Raw genomic sequence first — 16135 nt, 5'->3', positions numbered from 1 at the left:
TTCAAAAGAACAATTTATTTGGGATAGAATTTTTTGTAACATTATAAATCTCTTTACTGTGTGATGAATATAATGTGTCTGTTCTGGATAAAAGTATTCATTATGCAGAGGTGGACGAAGTACACAACTTCCTTACTTGAGTGAAAGTACAGATAGCATAGGCGTAGGAGCCATTATACATGTCCCCCCCACGTTTCAAAATCTAAGTTTTGTCCCCCCCCCCCACAATTTCCCAATGTAAGATTTTGTTTTGCATTGCCTGCCTATGTCTGCCGATTTCAGAGTCTCCAAATGAATCCATTCTGCAACTTTTAAATACATAATTAATTTTTAACAGGTTGTTTAACCATCCAAATGATTTCTAGACAGTTTTATTAAGTTAAAAAGTTACCAAGTTCTCCTTTAAAGTACCGTATGCCTCTGAATGTATGCCTGCCTTCCCTCATATCAATATCACATTTATTTCTAGAACACAGTTCCAGTAGTAGGATTGAAAGTCACTCAATAACATCCACAATGGTTTCGGACCCCCAAATGGCTGGTCCCTCAAATAGTGCCCTATTTAAAGTTTTTTGGCTTTTAGTATGAATATGTTAGCCTTGCTGTTATCTATAAGCTAGTGTGCTTCAAAAAAGTGACAAAAGTCGCATTTAGAAAACCAAACCCAGCGTTGAAAATGAAAATCAGATTTTTGTCAGAATCCAACGCCAGGTGTGTTCTAACGTCAACCTGACTTTCATTTTCAACCAAAATGCAACCCCTGCAATCAAAATCATCCACTGACTGATGTTACTTTCTACTCAAGGACCTTGACAGATTTGTAGTAGAGTAAAAAGTACGATATTTGTCTTTCAAGTTAAAGTAAAAAGTTTCCAGAAAAAATAATACTCAAGCAAAGTACAGATGCTCAAAAAGTGTACTTAAGTACAGTAAATGTACTTTGTTACTGTCCACCTCTGTATGTATGTAATTTGGGATGCAGCCCTTTTAAAAACTGTGTTTTTAGCGCCATCAGCTGATCAGATCTGATCAGTGTGTGTGTGTGTGTGTGTGTGTGTGTGTGTGTGTGTGTATGAATTCATGAAATGTCTGAAACTGAAAACGTGGCTGTTTTTAGACACAATCTGTCTCCCTCTTTCTCTCTCTTTAGTGTGACTGTGGTATTAAAAGTTCCGGCACAGCGTTGAAGTCTTTGACCTCCGCAGACTTCTCAGTCTAAACTGACTTTACTCTGTGTAATCCCTCGCTCTCTCCTCCTCCTCTCATTTCCTCCAAACTTGACTCATCCCATCTCCCCTCTCAGATGTAGCAGAATTGAAGCTAACATTTTCAGTCATCTCTTTAACATTTTCCAGGATTTGAAACTAGTTCATACTGTTTAATCCCACTGGTCACAATTGTGACCGCATCTTTTTTCATATTTCTAGAAGCTCTAAAAATGTTGTTATTGGCTTTGGGCAAGAAATTCAACTTTTAAATGAAAAAAATAGATTGTCTTGATTAAAATGTATTAATGTCATGTGACTAGTGTGAAAGGTCACTTGACCAGATCAGTTTACTTCCTGCTTGCATATCTATGCTGCGTTCCAGTCCAAAATTGTCATGCCCTTCACTTGCTAACTTCCCTCCGTCTCGTTCACTCGGATGTACGTCATTGCGAGTGCCCACTACTGGCGGAGTTGTTTGTTGTGGTGGTGATTAGACGAGATATGTGGTGACGTCACAATCGTACTGCATTGTGGGACAAATGGGTGCCTGAAGTGTACATATGAAGTAGACTCGCTCCCTCGGTCAAAATCGAGGGAGTGAGGGTCTGTCCATATAAACTTCCCTCGTCCACATCATGAAGTGGAACGCACTTCAAAATGGCGGCGGGGATTCCCCCGTGGGGAAGTGCTTAGGGAAGTTTGCAAGTGCGTGTCTAAAAGTGGACTGGAACGCAGCACTAGAAGAAGATGTCTTCCTCAGACTACTAGAAAAAGTAGTATCTTAATTAACAGATAGAACTTTCATATTTTGTACATATATTCTTTTAAAGGGTCTACTACTGATATATTTTGAGAATTATACTCCTGCATTTATATTTTGCTCATAAGACATGTAAATTTGTTAACGGTCACAAATGTGACTGGTAGTAAAACACAGTGCTTCAATTGAAAACACAGGTTTTGGCTGTTAAAGGCACACTATGCAGCTTTCCGTTTTTGTCAAACAGCGACCCCTAGAGTCGGTGTGGAGTACTTGTATTTAACGTTACTGTCGTAAATACCACTCGCGCAGAGCCGTCTCTGCACTCACGGCCTGATCCCTTCCGCCCTCTATACCGGTACCTGTTCAATAGGATGGAAGCTGTAATGAATGGAAATAAGGTGTGGCCCCTTTAAGAGCTGCGCGCGCCCTGTTGAACTGTCATCGGCAGTCTGTGTTGTATGTGCACCTCGAACACCCGTATGCGGGTTATTTCAGTTTGATGCTCGTTCTTATCTTACTTTTGTTTATCAAGTAAAGATGCGGATGGTAGAACGGGTGACAGACAGTTACACGAGTTCGACTGGGGAATAAAGTGCAAGTTGTGAGATGCCATTCGCCTCCGTGAGTCTGTCTGGCCTCTGTAATAACTTCATCTGTGAGCTATCCCTATTTCTCCTCCTGACAGAACGCGTGACAAAGCGTCGGACATCGAACAGGCACAGATAACCTCTGAAGATGTCTACTAGTCCATCAACAAGAACGATATTTACTCGAGTCTGACTCCTTGCTCGGTCAGTCTGCCGTTTCCTCTTTCTTTCGTCCTCCGACAAAGCTTTCCTAGCTTTGTGTGCAGTGCCGTAAAGCAATTCGTTATATCGCGAGACCGCCGGCCCAAAGTTGCAAGTGTGGTTTTTCGGCTCACAGGCGCTTGGGGGATGCGAGACGACCACCATTCAACCCGAAAAAAGTCATATAACTATTCCAATGACTCCGAAGCTGTTCGGTTAAGGTAAAAAAAAAGTTACTTAGTGCACCTTTAATCCTACACTGAAAAAAAATTATAAACATAACAGTATTGTTTTTTTTCTGAACTCAAAGATCTAAGACTGTTTCTATGGCCTATTTCTCTCAAATATTGTTCACAAATTTGTCTAAATCTGTGTTAGTGAGCACTTCTCCTTTGCTGAGATAATCCATCCACCTCACAGGTGTGGCATATCAAGATGCTGATTAGACAGCATGATAATTGCACAGGTGTGCCTTAGGCTGGCCTCCATAAAAGGCCACTTTAAAATGTGCAGTTTTATCACACAGCACAATGCCACAGATGTCTCAAGTTTTGAGGGAGCGTGCAATTGGCATGCTGACTGCAGGAATGTCCACCAGAGCTGTTGCCCGTGAATTGAATGTATTATTTCTCTATCATAAGCCGTCTCCAAAAGCATTTCAGAGAATTTGGCAGTACATCCAACCGGCATCAACGTTGTGGATTGAGTGGCCCATGGTGGTGGTGGGGTTATGGTATGGGCAGGTGTATGTTATGGACAACGAACACGGGTGCATTTTATTGATGGCATTCTGAATGAACAGAGATACCGTGATGAGATTCTGAGGCCCACTGTTGTGCGATTCATCCACAACCATCACCTCATGCTGCAGCATGATAATGCACGGCCCCATGTTGCAAGGATCTGTACACAATTCATGGAAGCTGAAAACATTCCAGTTCTTACATGGCCAGCATACTCACCGGACATGTCACCCATTAAGCATGTTTGGGATGCTCTGGATCGGAGTATATACGACAGCGTGTTCCAAGTCCTGCTAATGTCCAGCAACTTCACACAGCCATTGAAGAGGAGAGGACCAACATTCCACAGGCCACAATCAACAACCTGATCAACTCTATGCGAAGGAGATGTGTTGCACTGCGTGAGGCAAATGGTGGTCACACCAGATACTGACTGGTTTTCGGACCTGGCCTAGGACAGGGCCCAAGTGTAGTCATGGTCTAGCCCAGGGGTGCCCAATCCTACTCCTGCCGATCGACTGTCCTGGACAGTTCATCTCCAACCCTAATCAAACACACCTGCCTTTAATTTTCAAGTGATCCTGAAGACCTTGATTGGTTGCCTCAGGTGTGTTTTATTAGGGTTGGAGATGAACGGTGCAGGACAGTCGATCGGCAGGAGCAGGATTGGGCACCCCTGGTCTAGCCCATTAGGGGTCTAGCCGAACAAGCAGAAGTTCCTCCAGGGTGTAACTTTGCACATGACAACCTTTTCACCTCACTAAGCCTCCTTCATGAAATGACAAAACGAGGTTATGGATGTCTTGGAATGTGAAGAATTTGTATGAATTCTGACTATGGTGTTTCCCACCGAGTATAAAACCTAATATTTCACTAACTTAACCAACATAAAATCAAAGAGGGCATAGCGTTTGTGTGTTAGGGAGGTCTAAGGAGTAAAATGCATGTACTCAAATTGCAAGAAAAAATTTGGGATTAAACGGGTTAAGACCAACAGGACAAAAACATGGTGTTGTCTTATTTTTCATATTCTAGCCACTGTGGTAAACATCTGTCGCTAATGCTAGTTAGCAATGTGTAAAGCTGGATGTATAGTGTAAGTTGCTCTTAAAGTCTTTTCACACCACCAGCTTTTGTTTAGTCCTACATTTTTTTTTTCTCATGGAAGAAGTGAAATTGCTGAATGGAATCTGGCCTGCAGCATCCAGCTCTGTTTGTGTGTGCATGTGTTGGTTCATATTCCTCAGGGGAGACTGTTAAATAGCGTCTGGTACTTGGCCAAATTCCGCTTGTTACTCACACACTTCCCCTCTCGCTGTTTTATTCCTTATTCATTCAATCTGATTAAAAAAAAATGTTTTACCTTTTCTATTTTAATTCTCGTTATTAAACTAATTATTATTATATTGCCTTACATTCCTTTCCCCCATTTCTTTTTACCATTCTTCTCCTTTAGGTTTACGTTTAGTTTACTTTATCAGATAGAAGAGAAAGACAAACAAACGGCCAAAATGCTGCAATACTCACACAGACAAACACGCGTTGGGTTTTCATGTTTTATAGGGACTTTCCATAGACATAATTATTTTTATAATGTACAAACTGTATATTCTATCCCAAAACCTACCCATCACAGAAAACTTTCTGCATTTTTACATTTTCAAAACACATCATTTAGTTTGATTTATAAGCTGTTTTCCTTCGGGACCAAAAAATGTCCCCACACGAAAAGTATTTTGGATATTGCCATCTCTGTGGGGGCATTTTATCCTGATAACGTGGTTTACCTAGACCACACACACAGAGAGAGAGAGAGACAGACAGAGAGATACTTTCTCTCTAGTGTTTACACTATCACAGACTTCCATGCTACATTGTAAAAAAAGGCTGTAATACTTTTTATTTGTAATACTGTACATGTTATCTTATCATAATAAATACCTTTTTCCATAAAGCAGCAAAATTGTTGCTCATTGTATGTCAGATGCTTAACTCAGTCAAAATCAGTTAGTTAATTAATTCAATTTAAAGGTACACAATGTAACTTTTTCGGTTCAAAATTAACAAAGATTTAAATGAGTAATACATAATCAATCCTTCTTCCAAAATGAGTTTTTGTCCAACCCTTCTTCACTATGGCAAGCCTAATTTAAGTGTATATATTTTAGACCAGACGGAATGTTTTTTGTGACATTCGCCACTCGTTCCTGCATGTCTCATCATATCTGTAAATAGAGAAAAGTTATTCTCTACTTTGACACTTGTATGGTGTGTGAGTGGCAGAGGTTGGTTCTCACAACGAGCGAGAAAGGTTGACATGGAGCCGCTAGATCTCCAACCTCCGAGGAATCACCTGTTTTAAACAAACGGCGAACAGACGAGAGTCTGCTGGCAAAAAGAGAAAGCGACAGAGCTCGTAATAAAACAAGAATCAACATTGGCCTGGCTTTTTTAGAGATGGCGAGAACTGAGGGATTTGAAATGTTGTAAAAGCAATGCAGAGATGGCGTTTTTATTACTCAACAGCTGAGTAAGGTATTTTATTAAACCAATAAACTGCCATATGTAGCTGTCTAACAGAGTTCACTGTAAAACATCTATTGTGAAGGTTTATTTCATTATGGTTGTTGTTGTGCTGAAAATTGTGTGTGTGTGTGTGTGTGTGTGTGTGTGTGTGTGTTGTAGTTACTGTAGTAATAACTAACAATTATGCATAATTACATGCAATTAACCATAAACCAAACCCTCATCCTAACCCTGTGGTATTTACATGTAGTTAATTATTATAACTCAGTGCTTAAATAATTACACTGTAATACTGACACCTTAAAATAAAGTGTAACCAAATTATTTAATTACAGTAACAAACTTGACATGACATGACAAGGCAGTAAGTTAGTCATAAGAAAATAAAAGAACAAAACTTTCAAACAATACAGCTTTATTAATTATTCATACCCCAGTGTGTGCAAATGAGTCTGAACCACAATATATATATATAAAAAAAAATCAGTGTATGCATAAATTAACTAAAAAAGCTTTAATCCAACTCACTGGCTATGCTTGATGGTTTGTTTGCTTTGTTTTGAGTGCACAATTTTTCAGGATTATATAGCCTACTCTTTTTTTATTATTATTGTTGGGATCTTTAAAATATCTCAAATGTCTCCCATTCCTGCACTGTAAAAAATAATTCTGTGGCTTAGTAAATATTACAGAAATTTTTAACTTTATTAACTTAATAAAATCTCTGTATATCGTTTACTTGATTGTTTGAGTTAAACATACCAAAATAATTGAGTAAAAATCCAACAGTTAATTTTATCTAAAATTTACAGATATATTTAAGTTTTTTTCAATAAAATAATTTAGTATTTGACTAACCAATTATTTCTTTATAATATACTTAATATATATGTGAAATTTCTATCAAAATATTTGAGAATGTTTAATTAAACTGATCTGTTTCAAGAAACAAAAAAATTACTTAATTCAAATCAATATTATTAATATATTTAACACGCTCTTAAAATTGAGCAAGTTTACTCAATTAAAACAATGCCCCCCTCCCCCACCCTCTGACGTGACGAAAACTCGACGGTTGGAGTGAGCGTGGCTGTTTGAACTCTCCAGTCTCCAGAACAACAGCTCTCTTCTCAGCGTCGCAGATTTGGTGCATTTTCACTGTGAAATTCAGGTTGGTGTATGTTTTATTTTATCTATAAAATCATTACTGTGCTTTAAATCATATTTAATGCAAAACAACATACAGAGGCGTAATTCGACACCTAAACGAGACGAGAGCCGCGTTTGTCTTTTTGCGTGATTGAAACGCTTTGCATAAACACATGACTTTCATAATGATAATGAATATAATTATTATCATTTGGATGATAAAATGTCCTCAGAACTATCACTTTTTGTTTATTGGCAGGTTATGTCAGTCGCTCGCAGTATATTTCGGCTGTGCCTCAGACAGTGACTGTGAGTGAGACGCAGGACGGCGGTATGAAGTTCAAAGTTCACCCGCAGAGCGCGAGTCTGTCTCCGGCACGAGGACCAGCGCAGATTCGGTGGATATTGGATAACAGAGTGGTTGATTACACTTGAATTAGGCTACCTGAATGTTTAAATATTTCATTTTTACTTGTTAAATAAGTTTAAATGCAGGCAATATTGTATACATGAAAAAACAGTCTAAAATGTGCTGTATTGCTGTACTCATTGAAAATAAAGGCCAATGTAATGTATAATGGTGGTTGTCTGGAGTACTATTTTACAAAGGTTTAGAGAAAATAAAAAAGTTAATAAACAGTTAATATTACTCATAAATATTGTTTTTTAATGTTTAAATGTTAAATTATTTCTACTCAATTTTATTTGTTAATGTACCAGATGCAGTTACTCAGATTTACTTAATTTTTTTACTTGCATTTACTCAATTCATACAGTATATTTCATTGATTTCACAGCTTTAAAATTTACTCAATTTTTTTGAGTGTAAAAATGTTTCACCAATAAAATTGAGTAAATAATAGTTAAACTTTTTACAGTGTGTTCTCGTACTCATTTTCACTCTATCTTTCTGTTTGTGAACCCGTCTCACTGTCTCTATTTACCCGTCTGTAGCTGTCTGACTGTAAACGTCTTCCCTCTGCTGTATTAATAGAAGAGCATGTGTAATGATAGAACCACCTGGCTAAAACAGCAAACGGATCTAACACATTCACATACTCTCTCTCTCTCTCTCTCTCTCTCTCTCTCTCTCTCTCTCTCTCTCTCTCTCTCTCTCTCTCTCTCTCTCTCTTATTTTATCACACTCGCATGCTTCTCACAAACCACTCAGTGCCTTATCTTCACAAACACATGCACACACTTTCCCACGCATCTAAACACAGCTAGTTACATCTCTGGAGAGTTTCCCCCATTCCTGTTTTAACACCCGATCCAGCAGAATAATATCTTGTATCAGGAGCACAGTCGTGATCTGCACATAAACTTTAATATCTGATGACCTTTAATGAGCCGCCTCACTTATAAATGATTATATGCAATCATATTAAATAGATCGATGTGGTTTGGAATTTGTAAATTTGTGCCTGGCGTAAATATATGATAAAGATATTGACCCGCCTAATACTATGTAATAATAATAATAATTTTATTAGCTTTGCAATTTTGTAACTTTTGAAGTTTGCTACTGAAATATAACCTATATTTTATTATATTGAGGACTTCATGTGTATTATGAACTCTCTTTCTTACAGCACTGATTTCAGTTTCCCATGCAGTGAAAAGGTTTGAAGCCGGTGTGTGTGTGTGTAGCAGCAGCAGCAGCAGGACTTTACCGAGGCATCAGAGAACAGCTGTGTTTGTTCACACTCCTTAAGGGCTTGTGAGAGTGGCGCGGATGATTATCAATACAGCATTGTATGTGTGTGTGATCCTGCTAAATGACTGTACGCACTGTCCATGAGCACACAGCTGATGATGATGACACTGCCAGCAGTACGGACCCCCTCCCACCCCCAGCCTGTGACTTCAGGGTTACCTTCGTTCCCACAGCCCCAATGTACACGTCCTCATCGCTTGCCATGGGAACCCACAGGCTTTATGGAAATCTCTAGCCCCTCCTGCTGCCTGTCAGTAGTGGAGAGTGAAAAGGCCTCTTGGGTAAATATTTCATTTTCAGGTCTAAGATCAGTTTAGTTCTCTTCAGTTGTGCTGCTGGTTCTCCTTTGATCAAATTTCAGATGTATATCTATCTATCTATCTATCTATCTATCTATCTATCTATCTATCTATCTATCTATCTATCTATCTATGTATCTATCTATCTATCTATCTATCTATCTATTTATCTATCTATCTATATATACAGTACCAGTCAAAAGTTTGGAAACATTACTATTTTTAATGTTTTTGAAAGAAGTCTCTTATGCTCATCAAGCCTGCAGTAAAAACAAACAAACAAAAAAAAACAGTAATATTATGAAATATTATTACAATTTAAAATAATGGTTCTCCTTTTTAATATATTTTAAAATGTAATTTATTTTTGTGATGCAAAGCTGAATTTCCATCAGCAAGTACTCCAGTCTTTGGTGTCTTATGGTCCTTCAGAAATCATTCTAATGATGATTTGATACTCAGTTATTATCAATGATGGAAACAGTTGTGCTGTTTAATATATTTTTTTGGAATACTTTTTTCAGGATTCATTGATGAGTAAAACGTTAACAGCATTTATTCATAAAAACAGCATTTATTCAAAATAAAAACATTTCTAACAATATAAATCGTTACCATCACCTTTTATCAATTTAACGCATCCTTGTTGAATTAAAGTACTAATTTCTTAAAAAAAAAATAGTTATTGTTCCCAAACTTTTGAACGGTAGTGTATATTGTTACAAAAGATTTCTATTCTAAATAAATACAGTTCTTTTTAACTTTTTATTCATCAAATAATCCTGAAAAAAGTATCTCAGGTTATAAAAAAAATATTAAGCAGCACAACTGTTTCCAACATTGATCATAAATCAGCATATTAGAATGATTTCTGAAGGATCATAAGACACCAAAAACTGGAGTACTTGCTGATGAAAATTCAGCTTTGCATCACAAAAATAAATTACATTTTAAAGTATATTAAAAAAGAGAACCATTATTTTAAATTGTAATAATATTTCATAATATTACTGTTTTTTTTTTTTGTTTTTTTTTAACTGCAGGCTTGATGAGCATAAGAGACTTCTTTTAAAAACATAAAAAATAGTAATGTTTCCAAACTTGTGACTGGTACTGCATATATGTGTGAGTAGTGAATACCAGACACCACCTGTCAAAAATGATTGATTGACAGGTGCCCCGCTCCTTCAGGTGACAGGTGCCTGCCCATTTTGGCATAGGATCAAAGGGATCATCAGAGAACAAAGGGAGATCAAAGGAGATCAAAGGGTTAACCTTTGACCCGGTTAGCCCTTGATCATGTTTTTGACAGTTAGTTTTGACTTTTGATTGACAGGTCGTCCCTTCCTAACCCTTGATCATGTAGTTATTGGCAGTTCGTTTCGGGTTTTGATGCCTTTTTAACATGACAGTTAGTGTTAATCGTTTGAACCCTTTTGATATTGACAGAAAGTGTTATAACAATATGTCATGGCTATGACAGCTAGTTTTAATTGTTTGATGCCTTTTGAACATGACAGTTAGTGTTGAAGTCTTTTGAAGCTATTTGAAGACATTGTGATTAAACAATATGTTATGGTATCTGACAGAAATTCTGATTGTTTGAATATTGGAGCCTTTTGAACATGACAGTTAGTGTGTGTTTTTGAAGACACTGTTATAATAATATGAAAGTTAGTGTGTGTTTTTGAAGTTGGTATCACACACGATCCTCCCTACATATCCGGGCTGTAATGTGAAACTGATAAGGATAAACTGTGGAAGTTTATCTCACATACAAATGTTGAAAAACCATTCAGTTATTTTAAAAGAATGTAAATGAAATGTTTATAAAGATCTTACTAAAACCTCACTCAAAAAGTTTAAATAAAATGAGAGTCACAAAAAATTGCAATGAGTCTCTCAAAGCACCGTCTCAAAACATAGGAGACGTGACCATCTGTGTGTGTGTGTGTGTGTGTGTGTGTGTGTGTGTGTGTGTGTGTGTGTGTGTCAAAGCAGGACTAGGGGCACGCGTGTGTGTGTGTGTGTGTGTGTGTGTGTGTGTGTGTGTGTGTGTGTGTGTGTGTGTGTGTGTGTGTGTGTGTGTGTGTGTGTGTGTGTTTGTGTGTGTGTGTCAGCAGAGCCGCGCGCGCATCTCTCTCTCTCTCTCTCTCTCTCTCTCTCTCTCTCTCTCTCTCTCTCTCTCTCTCTCTCTCTCTCTCTCTCTCTCTGTGTGTGTCACGGGATTTCCCCCTGCCACCCTTTTGAGCTCTGACATCTGAAATGTGCTGTTCAGACACTGTGATTAAACAAGTCATACAAAAAACATTCTATCCTTTAAAATAATTATCGTGCCATTGAAACTAAAGTTGAAAAAAAAAAACATACTGTTCTCATGCTAATTTAACTAAGGTTGAAAAACTGTGGAAGTTTATCTCACACAAACGTTGAAAAACCATTCAGTTCCCTTTCGAGGGAACTCGAACTGCGTCGGTGACGACACTAGGGGAACGCCCTTCAGCGTAGCGCGTCTGAATTTATGAATGAAACCGAATCCAATCCTATTGGCGTTGCGTGATGACGTAGTGCAGGGCCGTGCACAGACATTTTAAGGGGCAGTGGCCTAAACCAAAAAAGGGGCACTATTTTTGGGGGGGTTGGCACACTACAAAGTGTAAAAAAAAAATCGGCCCTGGCATTTTGTTCCAGACTAGCCCACTATATGATCATAAACTCCAATTCCTTAAAACTACTAGTGCCATGTTATGAGTCAGTATAGGAACGAGTGAGAGTTAACAGATGAAATAAGTAAAAATTTGACATTTATTAATACAGCGATGAATCCTAAAACAAGCAATAAGCTGCACTGGCATATAAATACCATTGTTTCTTACAGGATTTTTGGTAAAACTGCGGTGGGTGGACCTCGGGTCCTCTAGGGGGGTTCGGGGGCATGCCCCCCCGTAAGAAAATTTTGTGCATTTTAATGTTAAATTCATCAATCTGGTGCACTTTGAGAGTTCAAAATTAAAAGCTCCAACCCATATTCAATGTGCAATTTAAACGAAAATTTCAAAACTCTTTTAGTTACAGTGTCTATTTACGTTACACCTATAATAGTTATAATATTAATCACATGACAGTAAAAGCCATATTTTGTAAAACAATAAAGGAAACTTTCATAATTAGTTTTGTACCAATTTCTATACTTGGGCCTTTGATCTACGTGTTTCATGGACTGGTCTGTCAGAAGAAAAAAAAAACCTAACGCTGACTTTTTCTGATGCATATACTGGCACAAACCCAGCACAGCCAATTAAGCAAAACAAAACGAATGGGCCGCCGATGTACAAATTTTATGGGCCGTGAAAAAGAAAAATAATGTATGAGTATGAGATGTATCGGCCCAAAAAGCACGTCGGCCCACCTGGAAAGTGTGCGGTATGTCCGATGGCCAGTCCAGCCCTGGTTGTACAAGTTGTTAGCACTCGTGAACTGTCGTATACTGTGAGTGATGCTGCGGAGCGAGCGGGAAAACCTGGAGCAGATTAGCGGAATCAGCGAAATGCTTTGAGCGGAGCGGTGGGGGGTGGGGAAGAGGGGCACCTCAGTCGATGAGGGCAGAGGGGCAGTGGCTCTAGCCACCGGGCCACCCCCCTGTGCACGGCCCTGACGTAGTGTGTGACGGCATATACGGATGTATACAAAAGCACGCCGGCACACAGAAATGTCAGCTTTTTGCTATTCAGCAAGCGCTTGTGTGTGTGTTTGAACTAGCGAATCTGAATATTGTCCTATATTTCATCTCATCATGGCAAGCGAACAGTTTAGAAAATGTGTGTTCCCATGCCCACGCTATCTTCCGGCTGGGGATACACACGAGATGTGTGTGTCTTGTCTGGGAAGGCAGCACGCTCAAGCAGCTCTCGAGGGGGCTGCTTGCGCTCACTGCGAGTCTATGTCAGTGAGAGTGCTGCGTTCTCGGTTTGCTCTATTTTCTGAGGATGGCCAAATGCGTTCTCCCCGCGGTACAGGTCCCGCATCTGCCGAGGCAATGCGGCGACTTGCATCGTGGGGATCGCAGAGAGATCTCTTAGATGACAGCGGGACTGCCGAGGCACTTTCCCACTCTTCGTCTGAGAGCTCAGGTTCCCCCATTCCCCGCTCAGGGGGACCGCCCCGCGGCTTCTCCCGCTCGGGATGATGACCCAGTTTTACACCTCTCTGATTCCGAGGAATTAGATGTGCTTAATGTTGAGGGGGGGGATCCAAACGAAAGACATGATACTGTTCAGCCTGCACCCAGCTATGGTGAGTTAGTGGAGGTTTTAACGCGGGCTGTGGCCAAGCTTGATATTTCTTGGCCACAAGAACGGCAGGAAGTGCGTCCAAAGAGCAAGCTTGATGAGCGCTTCCTACAGTCCCGCACGCAACCTTCACGCTGGTCTCTTCCTTTCTTCCCGGATTTACACAATGAGTTGTGTAAATCCTGGAATAGTCCTTTTTCTGCACGCCTGTCTAACCCCCCGATTTTAAATTACAGTAATATCGTGGGGGTTAGGGATAAGGGATATGGGATGATGCCTCGGGTTGAGGAAGCATTAGCCAGCTACCTTTCACCCGACCTTGCGTCATCCCTGAAGACACCGGCGCTGCCTTCTAAGCCTTGCCGCACCACATCAGCTTTGGTGGGCAGAGCGTATATGGCGTCAGGTCGGGCTGGTGCGAGCCTGCACACAATGGCCATTTTGCAGGCGTACCAGGCCGACCTGTTGAGGGATATGGACCAAGGCGAGGGTCCCTCGCCTAAGGATATTGCGGAGCTTCGCAGAGCCACAGATTTGTCCCTCCGGGTTACCAAGGAGACGGCCCGTGCCATCGGTCGCTCCATGTCAGCTCTGGTAACCACGGAGAGGCATCTGTGGCTCAACCTGTCTGGCATTAAGGAGAAGGACAGGGCCTTCCTACTTGATGCGCCTGTTTCAACCTCGGGTCTGTTTGGAGAAGCTGTCAACGCCGTGGTTGACAGGTTTCAGGAGGTTAAGAAGCAGGGCGAAGCTTTTAAACAATATCTCCCTCGCTGTTCAAGGTCCAGGAGGGCGTCTGCTAGAGAACAGCCACAGCCGTCTGCCAGTTCCTCTCATCGCCAGGCACAGAAAGCGAGTGTCGCCTCTAGAGCTCCCCCTAGAAAAGCTTGGGACTCTGGACGTCGCTCGTACCCACAGCCCCCTGAGAGGACGGATCTGAGGACCGTCCTTCAGTCCAGGAAGGCTAAGGGAAAGAGGTCCTAGCTTTTACGAGACCTCAAAGGGCCGCCCCCCCCCCCGAGAGAGAGCGATTGTGGTCCCCTCTCTCGTTGGGCCCTCGGGAAGCTGGCGTCAGTATCCTGCCGTCTGTGACGCTTCGGGACACGCCAGCTCCCAGCGAGCACACACTGATCTGTCTGCCCCAAAGGCCTGCAGTCAGTCAGTGTTCAGGGTTCGCACACTGTGGGTCATTGTCGGTTCTCCCCTGCCGGTTCTCCGCTTCAGGGGGCCGTCAGAGACCTGCACAAAACATTGGACACCAGCCCCGATTTCGCAGAGGCGTGGCAAAACCTTGCGAATATTTCTCCTTGGGTCCTGCGCACTGTAAGAACGGGGTACAGACTGCAGTTCCGGGTCCGCCGGGGTGGTCTGGACTTCAGTGCACCCAGAGCAGGGTCCAGTGTTGGAACAGGAAGTTCACTCGCTGCTGGAAAAAGGGGCCATAGAGTGTGTTCCCCCACCAGTCAGGGAGTCCGGGTTCTACAGCCGGTACTTCATAGTTCCAAAAAAGGATGGAGGGTTGCGTCCAATTTTAGATCTGAGGCATCTGAATCGGTCTCTGAGGAGGTTCAGGTTCAAGATGCTCACTATTCCCATCATCGTGAGTCAAATTCAATCCGAGGATTGGTTTGTCACGATAGATCTAAAGGACGCCTACTTCCACATCTCCATCCTTCCATCTCACAGGAAATTCCTGAGGTTTGCTTTCGGGGGCGAAGCTTACCAATATCGGGTTCTTCCGTTCGGCCTAGCACTTTCCCCTCGCACATTTACCAAGTGTATGGATGCAGCTCTAGCACCCCTGAGGCTCGAGGGCATCAGGGTGCTCAATTACATCGACGACTGGTTAATATTGGCCCAGTCGCGAGAGCTGGCGATTCGGCATCGAGATGTCGCCCGCATCCAGAGCCTGGGGTTAAGGCTCAACACGAAGAAGAGCGTGTTGACACCAGCCCAGAGAACCATGTTCCTGGGAGTGGTGTGGGACTCGGTCACGATGCAGGCTCAGTTGTCTCCTGTTCGGATCGAGTCTATCCTGGCCACAGTGTCCAGGTTGAAGCTAGGCCAGGCCGTCACTGTCAAACACTTTCAGAGAGTGTTGGGTCTCATGGCAGCAGCGTCCAGCGTGATACCTTCTGGCCTGCTACACATGAGAGCTTTACAGTGGTGGTTGAGAACCAAGGGGTTTTCCCCGAGGGGAAACCCATTCCGCTTGATAAGGGTTATGCACAGATGCCTTCGTTCCCTGTCAATTTGGAAGAAGCCTTGGTTCTTGTCCCAGGGTCCCAGTTTGGGAGCGTTATGTCGCCGGGTATCTATTTCGACAGACGCCTCCCTCACGGGCTGGGGCGCGGTCATGGACGGCCGTTTTACGAGAGGCCTCTGGCAGGACCATCATTCTTCTTGGCACATAAATTGCCTAGAAATGTTGGCGGTGTTCCGGGCTCTGAGGAGCTTCCTGCCAGACCTCCATGGTCGCCATGTCCTTGTGAGAACCGACAACATGTCGGTGGTGTCTTATTTGAACCGCCAGGGGGGTCTGAGGTCGCGCCCTCTGTGCAGACTGGCGCATCAGATCCTCCTGTGGTCCCAGCGGAGACTATCGTCTCTCAGGGCGATGTATGTCCCGGGGGACCAGAATCAGGGAGCAGAC

This window comes from Scardinius erythrophthalmus (genome assembly GCF_964197995.2).
Source record: "Scardinius erythrophthalmus genome assembly, chromosome: 14".
Classification (NCBI taxonomy): domain Eukaryota; kingdom Metazoa; phylum Chordata; class Actinopteri; order Cypriniformes; family Leuciscidae; genus Scardinius; species Scardinius erythrophthalmus.
Note: the sequence above shows the minus strand (reverse complement) of the source record.